Raw genomic sequence first — 6953 nt, 5'->3', positions numbered from 1 at the left:
AGGGGGGGCTGGGGCAGAGGTGGAAGGGGGGAGAGGCGGAGAGAGGCAGACGGAGGGATGGAAACACGCAGGCAAAGACAGACGGGGAGCAAGAGGAGGGGAGGCAGGACAGAGTTGGTGCGAGGAGGCAGGCAGGAGGGTGGCGGGACGGACAGACAGGCAGACGGAGGCTGTGTTAGCCTCTCCTCTGGCACGTCCAGCCCCCTCCCCCCTTTCTGCCTTCTTCCCATTTCAGACTGGAAAGAAAAGGGTTTTCCCAGAGGGGGAAAACGAGCCCACCCCGGCTCCGAGGCAGCCCTTGCCCCAGCCCAGATGCCAGCGGCTGGGCTGGGAAGCGCGGCGGGCGGCTCAGCCCCGCGTCCCCGGGGCTGCCACCCCGGCGGGAAGGCGGCTCGGCTCGCTGCCGTCCCTGCCTCCGGAGCGGGGGGCAGAGGAAGCCGCCGGGAGCCGCCGGTGGCTCCCGGCAGGTGACTAAGCCCGCCGAGCCTTTCGCCCAGCGACGGCCACCGGGGACGGAGGGGTGAGTGCAGCCTCGCGGCACGCCGAGCCCAGCGCCGTCGGGGGCGCCGGGTCCCGCTCCCTGCCCCCTTCCCGCTAAAGTTCACGACTTTGGGGCTTTTCAGCCTTTTTCATTCATTCTCGCCTTGGGCGCGTGGGGGGCTCCGGCGTGATTCACTGCCAGCAGCAGGCATCAGAGCCCCCTTTCAGCGGCGCGCCGTGACTCAGCACCCAGCTCCCGCCGCCGCCGGGTCAGCCTCGACCCCGGGGCTCCCATCCGCTCGGCGGGATCCGGGGGAAGAAACCTTTCTGCCCGCGCACGGCTGAAAGCTCGCGTTACGGCAAGGTTATCCGAGTCCAGGCGCCGAAACGAAAGGGAGGTTTCCCTCCTAAAGCAGGTGAAAAACTTGCCAAAGGCACACACGCTGCCCCCCTCATCCCGAGCCCGCGTCCGGCAGGGAACGCCGGGGAGCGGCCCCCGGGAGCATTTCCGGGCTGTTAGAGCCTGGTGGGCTCGGGGCACGGCGGCGGGGGCATCGCTGCGTCCCCGCCGGGCGCTGCTAAGGGGGCGGCCCCCGCGCCCCCCCCGGCGCCCCAGCCTTCCCTCCCCGCTACGGCTCTCGCCAGCCGCTTCGGACGCGCGGAGACGGGGAGGGAGCCCRGCGCGTGAGCCTCGGCGCTGCGCCCCCCCGCCCGGGACCGTCGCCTCAAAGCCCCACGAGCTCCAGCGTTTATTTTTGTACAGCGCGAGAGCTAAAAGGCGGTTTGTTTTCAATTAACCTCCCCTGATTAGGACAAACTCTGCTCCGGTGCCTGCGAGAGCTCTGGAAATAAACTTTGCATTTCAAATAAAGTGGCCGGAATTATTTGAGCGGGTAAGGGGGAGCGATGGCAAACCTGAAGAGCCRAGCGCGGCGTAAAACTCTGTTTATTCGCGCTGCTAAATATTTGCATTTTCCACAGCAAGGGCAGGGAGGGTGGGTTTGATCTGCCGCCCGGGGAAACGCAGTCAGCCCGTCCCAAATCCTTCCCCTTTGTGACCCGCGTTCGTAAGCGGGTGCCGCCGAGCGCGGCGAGCGGCGTTTCCACGCCGCGGGAAGGGGAAGCCAGAGCGGCTCCTTCTGCGGCCGGGGGGGAAACGTCCTCACTTTTGCGAGCTTCCCCGAAAAGCTTTGTTTAAAACAAAGGCGCTCGCTCGCTGGCCGCCGTCGCTCAGCGGTTTAAGAGCGCCTGGAAGGGCCGGGAGGTAAAAGGCGGGTTCGTCTCCACTCCAGCCCCCCGCCCAGAGCAGGTCTGAAAACCCCGAACTCCTTCTTCTTTTTTTTTTTTTATTTTTAAACTGGCAGAAATCGAGTCCTTTCAGCTTTCTCCGGGGTCCGGAGCAGTGAGTGCCCTATTCAGTGCAAGACCAGCCTCTCCCTGCATCCRTGCGGATATCGCCTCCATACCAAACCCACCAAAACTAGGTTTAAGGGAGCCTCCATTCCCCCCCGCAGGCGCAACTGTGGCTGCAAGCCCGGCACTGACACACAGGCAGTTCTGCAAAGGTACCGGGATAATTTATTGGTTTGAAGGAGTGGGTTTCTTGTCAAACACGCGATTAAGCAYGTAAGTCTTGCACATTCGCGCGTGTTATCCCGTCCCAGGGCTGCTCCGGATCCGCCTGCAGGTCGCAGCCTGGTTAAGATGGGGAATTTTCCTCCCCGTACCGYGGCGCCGCGCGCCCCGAGAGCGCGACCCGGGCGGCGGGTGCCTCGGTGCAGCCCAAGCGATGCCGCCGCTCGCTTGCTTCCTTACGCTGCCGGGAAGGACGCGACGCAGTACGCCGCCGCGGGAGCCCTGCAAACGCGTGCAGCGAGCCGCCGGAGATGAAAAACCTCCGCGGCGCTCGTTTTGGGGGTGCCAGCAGCCACAACGAGGAGAGAGGCCAAGCAGCAGATGGACCCCCCCMCACACACACGCACACCTCACCGCTGCAGGACTGAGCTGCCCCAGCACTTGTGGCGAAAGCTCCGGGGAGGGCGGTACGGCGGCCCTTGCAGGGGTGCCGCCTAGCCCCGAGACGCAGACCGCCTCGCCCGAGGACAGGCCACCTSGGCTCCCCGACGGCGCTGGCCGCGCGGTGGAAGGGGTCTCCACCTCCACGCCTGCCCGCGACCCCCTGCCCGTGCAGCGTGGGGCCGGCCTCTCCGCTCCGCTCYGCTCTGCTCTCCCCCCGGCGCGGTGCAGGGTATCTGGTTTCCCCTCCGAGCAAGCAACCCCCCCCCCAGTAGTTTCGAGCAGTTGGGAAAAGACACATTCGAGTCCCCGGGGGCTCCTGGCGGCCAGAGCCCGCCGCGGCGTAGCCGGAGCTGCAGGAGTGGCAGCAGCCAGCCCGGGGCCAGGGCTGCCCGGGGTCCCTGCCTGCTAAGAAAGCGCCAGTCCGGCCCATTTGGCACCACCTGGGACAGGGCGGACTCAATAAAAGGGGTTGTTTGGGCAGGGGGTGCAGGTGGCCCTGCCCTCCCCCAGGATAAGGGGCTCGGGGACAGCGCTGGTGGCAGCGGGACAGAGGCCAGGATCCCTCCTTCTGCCAGACCGCAGAGAGGGCATCGCATTCGAAACCCTCGCTGTGCCCTCGCTGCCGGGGCAGGTGGGAAAGGGGTCAGGGAGCCGCGGCCAGCAGGCACAGCTGAGCCCCCCAACACCGTGTCAGACCCCGCAAACAACCGACAGCCCAGCGACGGCGGCAACGTGAGCGTGAGGCCCCMCCGCCGCCGCCACGCAGCTTGTACCGTCCTCCCCGGCTGCCTCCCGGCTTCCCTGGCAATCCAACACCCCTCTCCCCATCTGGAGAGCACCACGCAAGCCCCCGCCAGGCAGCGGCGCCAAGGCAGAGCCCCCGCCGTGCCCCCGGGCGGCTGCGCTCCCCCCAACAGGAGCGGCACGTCCTGGGGCCACGGCACAAAGCAGGGGCAGGTCAGGCGGGCAGAGAGCCCCGAGCCAGTTTTGGCAGCGCTGAGCCRCAGCCAGGCACGCCAGGGCCTCCGCTTGTCCCCACGTACCGGCGGGGGAGCGGACCCCCTCGGGCGAGGGGCTCCGCCGGGCCAGCCGGTGCCGGCAGGCTGCCGGGCCCTCGCGGCCGAGAAAGCCCTCTTGCCTCAGCCCGCTCCGGGGCCGCGTCACGGGAAGCGCCGTGGGCGGCTGACCTCACCTTCGGCGCAGCCGGGGCCGCGTGAGTGAGTCGTCCGCTCGCCCTCCGCCGGCGCCGCCGCCGCCAGCCCGGCCTCCCACTGCTGACCTTTGCAGCGGGCTGCTCACTGCCTGCCCGGGCCCGGCCTCGCCACGGCCCCCACTTCCCCGTCCTGTGCCGTCCTCCCGCCCCGAGCGGCGCCGRCATCCCCAGCGCTGCTGCCCCGCAGCCCCTTGCAGGCAGGAGGGAGCTCAACGCTCCCGGAGCTGGGGGCAGCAGCGCTGCCCAGGCTGGCAGACCCCGAGAGCCCCGCGCAGGGGAGCGTTTTCACCCCGTTGCCCCCCTCCCCCCCCCCCAAGTCGCCTGGAGCCCCTCGGAAGCCTGAGGCTGGGCAGCCAGGGCACCATCCCCTCCCGTCTCCGAGGGGATCCCCCGCGACTCCGCTGGGCCTCAGCCAAGGGATTTCGCCGAGCACCGAGCAGACACTCGGCTCGGCGGTGGCCCGGCGCGGCGGCGGCGGTGGCGGTGGGCGCCTGTCCCCCCCTGCCGGGCACGGCGGGCAGCGAAGCCGGAGCCCAGCTGTGGCCGTCCGTCTCGCCGCGCCACTGGGCGAGGGCACGGCGCCATGTGCTCCGGCTGCCGCTCCAGGAAGGAAGCGGGGCTCTCGGGGGAGCGGGAAGCCGTCGGCGCCGGGAGACGGTCCCCAGGGTCGCTAGCCGAGGGGCAAGAGCCGAGCCTCGGAGCAGCACCGTGCCCACCTCCCGCAGGAGGAGCGAGGGTCCCCGCGACCCCGGGGGACGTGCTGGGAGAGGCCTGGCCCTGTTTAAGAGGCGCAGGCTGAGCCCAGGGGCTCTGGAGCCTCCCCGGCCTCGCAGAGGGCCGCCAGGCTCCGGCCGCCAGCCCGTATCCAGCCTGCTCCCTGGGGCCTAGCCAGCGCTGCACCGCGGCGGTCRCGGAAGAGGCAGGGGCGCACGCGGCTTTGGCCACCGCCGAGGTGTGTTTGTCACGACTGCAGCCAGCTGCGTCCTATCCGCAGCCCCATAAAACGCCGAGCCCCGAGGCCAGAGCCCCTCCTGGGGACGCCTGCTCCGGAGGAGCCCGGCTGCCGTTCAAGAGCTGGAACGGACGCTCGCGCACGATCTGGCCCTCCTCCTCCTCCTCCTCCTCCCCCGGGAGGAAGGGGCCAGTAGCCAGCGCTCACCCCAGGGGCACAGGGAGGCAGAGCCCAGTGCGTCCCCAGGGGCTTAGACCCCGAGCCCAGGCCAAGGCAGGCCTGGAAGTCCCCCGAGCCACCCTGCCTGTGGTCCAAGCGCCAGTCGCACACACGTGGCTTGGCCCGCAGAGCGGCCCCGGCAGAGGTCAGAAGTTTGCGTACCCGGAGCGGCCGCGCTGCCGAGCCCCGAAACATCGCGGCTGCCCAGGCCGCACCTACGGCGGGGGGTTCCAGGAGGGCTCTAAACGCCAGGYGTGCAAACCTGGGACGGAGAAGAGGAGGGGAGGCCACGGCGGCCACGCGCTCAAGGACGGCGACCGCGGAAGAGGGACTGCGGGCCCCCTCCCGGCCTCCCCCTCTCAGCCCCCCGGCCTCGCGCGTGCCACGGCTCAGGTGCCAGACCCGGCTCCGCAGGCGGCGCGGAGGCGCCCAGGCGGGCGGCGCGGGCCGGGGCCCCTCGTCAAGGGCTTCCGCGCAGTTTAACAGCCACCGAGCCCAGGAGGAGGGACCTGCTCAAGGACCTCGACGCGAGCGCAAATCGAGTTTCTCACAACCAGATCCCCCGGCCTCCCTCAAGGCCCCAACCTGAGAGTAAGTCGCTCTGGGCTGGCTGCCCGTTACGAGAAAAACAAGTTGCTAAGCTCCCCTTCCGCCCAGCCTCCCCAGCAGGACCAGTTACCTAGCGTTATTAGTTTCATACCCGCGGCCGCCTTGGACACGGCTCCGGCCCTACAGGTACGAGCCTCCGGGTCCCCGCGCACGCGTCCTGCTGCGGCTCAAAGCAGACCTGGCAGCGCCTGTGGGACGGAGAGACCGTTAACCGTTATAAACGCCGCTCCAGCACCCCTACGCGTCCAAGCGCCCAGCCAGCCTCTCAGGCAGCCTCCCAGGAGGCAGCGGCACGCCAGGACCACGGTGCTCGGCAAGCCCCACGGCACCTCCGACCCGCACGGCCACCAGCAGCGACCACGGCTGCCCGCTGCGGCTGCGGACCTGAGGCTGGGAGGAGCCCCTGCCCCAGCCGGCAGTGGGAAGGGGGGGCCCCCAAACACCTGGCTCCGGAGAGGGCTTGGAGCTGGGACAGCTCCACCAGCTACTGCGCGCCCTCGTGTGGGAAGCTCAAGCCCTTCTTTAACCCCACAAACGCAGGCCAACGCGGGGCACTGGAAAGCACCGCGCGCGAGCGCCGTGTACTCGCGGTCACGCAAAGGCCAGCTACTAACACAACGGGGCCCACCACGTGAGTTCGCAGGGTACCGCCTGGGGCAGAGCTGGGGCAAGAAAGGTCCAGGGAAGGGCTTCAGGAGGAGAAGGAGGGAGGCTGGGAYGAGGGAGGGAGCTCTTGGGAGCAGAAGGGAAAAAGAGAAAAGAGTAAATCTGATGGAGGGTGGTGCGAGGGAAATTGAACGTAGGAATCCTGGCTCTTGGCAGGAGATTGAAGGATTGGCTGTTATAGGGAGATTGGGGCAACCAGAGCCCCAGCAGGATGCATCCAAGAGGCAGGAAAAGGGGCATTTCCCTGGGAGCATGGAGAGGCAGGCTGAGGTCCTGCAGGGAGGTGCGGGGCAGGCTTGGGCTCCACAAGACATAGGAGATGGCACACGGACCCTGGGAGAGGCCTGGGGACAGCCTGGGGATCCCAGGGGCATAGGGGCCATCCTAGGAGAGGTCTGGCAGCAGGCTGGGTGGCCGGAAGCAGAAGAGAGACCCTGGGGAGGGACCAGGGACAGGTCAAGAGTCCCAAGGAAGGACCAAGAGGGCACACTTAGGGCTGGGGGACATGGGGGTCAGGACAAAGACCCAGAGAAGAGGCTACGGGCCTGAAGATGGGACAGGGACGTGAGGGAGGGCCAGGGGCCTAAGAGATGGGGCAAAGACATGGGGGAAGGGCAGGGGCCAGGCCATGGAGCTAGAGATGGGGCAGGGACATGGGAGAGGGACAGGGATCAGGCCATAGGCCTAAAAGGCAGGGCAGGGACTTGGGGGAGGGCCAGGGGCACGCAGGCAGGGCAGGGATTCAGGGGAGGGCTGGGGCCAGGTCAGGGGCACACAGGCGGGGCAAGGACTTGG

Source organism: Apteryx rowi, unplaced genomic scaffold (assembly GCF_003343035.1).
Source record: "Apteryx rowi isolate R43461 unplaced genomic scaffold, aptRow1 scaffold_1046, whole genome shotgun sequence".
NCBI lineage: Eukaryota > Metazoa > Chordata > Aves > Apterygiformes > Apterygidae > Apteryx > Apteryx rowi.
This window is presented reverse-complemented; position numbering follows the sequence as displayed.